We start from the raw sequence: 2,500 nt of genomic DNA, 5'->3' as shown, positions 1-2,500 counted from the left end.
AGCAAATAGGTGAGACTGTAAATGCAATTTGTAAACTAAGCTTGCAGTGGGCACAGCATAGAAAATATTGAATATGATAGTTGTTTAACATGGCCCATAAAACCTCACGGGGTAGCTTTAGTTGGGGTATTGCTCCCTTAAAATCCCAAGCACACATTTCCTTGCTTCATAATGTACAGTAAGTACGCGAGATAAAAAGATGGAAAGACATAGGAGACGAAAAAAACGTAATTGATTTTTAAAACGATAGTTAAACAAGGACACATACATGCTCCTTACCACCCGCGCACACACACTGACTGACTGACTTGACTGGTGTTACTAATCCTCAACAAGGATAAAATAACCCTATTGCGGAAAAATTCATGTGGCAGGAGATACTAATATTCATGCAATAATTGTGTCAGCACCGCTTCGTGAGTTATTTTTGTGTAATGATTCCTCGTTATATATTACGCAGCTTCTTTAGCAAAATATTGATAAATTTCGTATTTTAATCGCTCAATTATGTACAGTGCTGTTTCCTTAGTGAAATCTTGAATAATACTGCGATATGTTAGGACGAAGTTGCATAACAAAATATTTTTGAGAAGGAAAACACTTACGGTGCAGTTGCTGGAAAATAAAGTAAAAGGTGCACGCTGCATGGTAGTTTTTGTTCTGCATATATACGATGTAATGATAAAGCAGACCTCTTAAAATTAACAGTTCATGACTGATGCTCATACTTGTATACTTTGTTACCATTTGTGACACCTTTTAAAATTATAGATAAGTTTATGGAAAGGTACATAATCTTCTGGGAAGTTAGGTTTGTTCCTTTCTCGGCCGTTTGGATGTTAGCTGAAATAACAATTTGCCTTGAAAGGGAATTAAGTTCGACACACCTGGTCTACATCCGTTATCCATCTCCGAGCTGTCAATCTAATGCTTTTTTGCTTGATTTGGCAATCTTCAGAGAACAGGGAGGTTTAAAGCAGGTTTAAATCATTAGCAAGTAATGTGATCGGCAGCTGTTGTATGGGTTGTTCCAGCTAAACTAAACAGCCAAAGGAAAAGAAGAGATCCTTGGTTTCTGTGATGATCCTTCTTGCCACCCTTGGTTGCTTCTGACTTTTCCCAGCGATGTCAACAGGTCTTGGAATTATCTCTACACGGGCTCTATATCCTAAATGTCTAGGTAGTGTTACTCTTGACAAGCATAGATTTGTTGCATAGTCTTGACGATGCCCATCTGCAAAAACATGTTGCAGTCTAATAGATCTCTTGGGATGTAAGTGTAGGGATGCCAGCCGGAGATCATTTATTTAAGTTGCCCCATAAGCCAGATGATGCCCATTCTGTTTCTGACTTTAATGTGGTACAAGTACGTTGAAAGCCAGATGACCAAGTTGCTCTTGGGAATGCTGCCGATGAAACCTTTCCAATACGTAGTTTGACTGACTGAATGTGGTATGATGCGCATATCCTTGTTGACCTCAAGGGCTTTGCCAAGGTACTCCAAAGGTGCAACCTTAACAATCTGCCTCTGTCAGTCATGATGGTAATTAGCAATAAATCTTTATACCCAGTTATCCTCAAAAACTGCCGTTACCTTTTATCTGCTATATCTGCTCAGGAAAGCTTCTGACCTGCAGGCATGCCTATTAGTGATAGGCATGCCGGTTGATATGCACAAGATGAAAGTGACCGTCTGGAACCAAAGACATTGGTTTTCTGTTGTGCCATTGTGTTTTGGTTCTCTGAGATTTATGGGACCATGTTCACCAATTCCGGGCATAAATGTCAGTATCTTGCATTTTTCCGTCTTTCTAGTAAATTGGTCTCCTTAAATAAATTCCACGAATGATCAAGATGGCCGAATTCTTTGTCAGATGAGTGTTCTTGAAGAAACATTCCTTAATCCCCTTCATCAAGGAATCAGAAACCAAGCGGGGTTAGTGGTGGCAAAATCTGAAAGTGTAAGGAAGGGCCAGATGGGAGAGATGTGTGAATATTGCATTGTGGTATTATACAATAGTATTATGGAGTGTGTTTGTATAATGAAACGGTCTTTTTTATATAGCATCAAATTGTATCTATTTCAAAAATAGATTTTACATGGATTTACACGGGAAAATATTTTCCTAAGGTTACGTAACATAAAAAGAAAACTAATAAGGTGTTTATGAGTTGGATAGAATAACTGACTACATATATAATTTACCGAATTCAGAGGTATGATCGCCCAAGCGTGTCACCAAGAATGCAACAAAGGGCATTGTTGGGTCATGCCATTATACTATTATGGAGTGTTTGTTTATGGATGATTGGAATACAGATACTGAAATAAATACAGAGGTTAGATTTAATGAACTCCAAACGAGAGCACAACTTGACTGAGTGCTCCTTGTATTGCAGCTCCCGTGAGGTTAGATGTATGGCTCCGCCAAGAAAGTGAGGGACATGAGGGCTGGGCTGCTAGAGCAGAGCTCGTGCTAGCGTTGACTCCACCGGCTGG

General features: G+C 39.3%; 1 protein-coding gene across 1 annotated transcript in view; it reads left to right on the top strand.

Annotated features, from left to right (window-relative positions):
• Nucleotides 1-2,500, top strand: part of LOC113820135 (ras-GEF domain-containing family member 1B) — a gene marked incomplete at its 3' end in the record, with an annotated part of 150,125 nt that overhangs the window by 61,875 nt on the left and 85,750 nt on the right.

This window comes from Penaeus vannamei, chromosome 5, assembly GCF_042767895.1.
Source record: "Penaeus vannamei isolate JL-2024 chromosome 5, ASM4276789v1, whole genome shotgun sequence".
NCBI lineage: Eukaryota > Metazoa > Arthropoda > Malacostraca > Decapoda > Penaeidae > Penaeus > Penaeus vannamei.
Note: the sequence above shows the minus strand (reverse complement) of the source record. Positions and strands in the feature narration are given on the sequence as shown.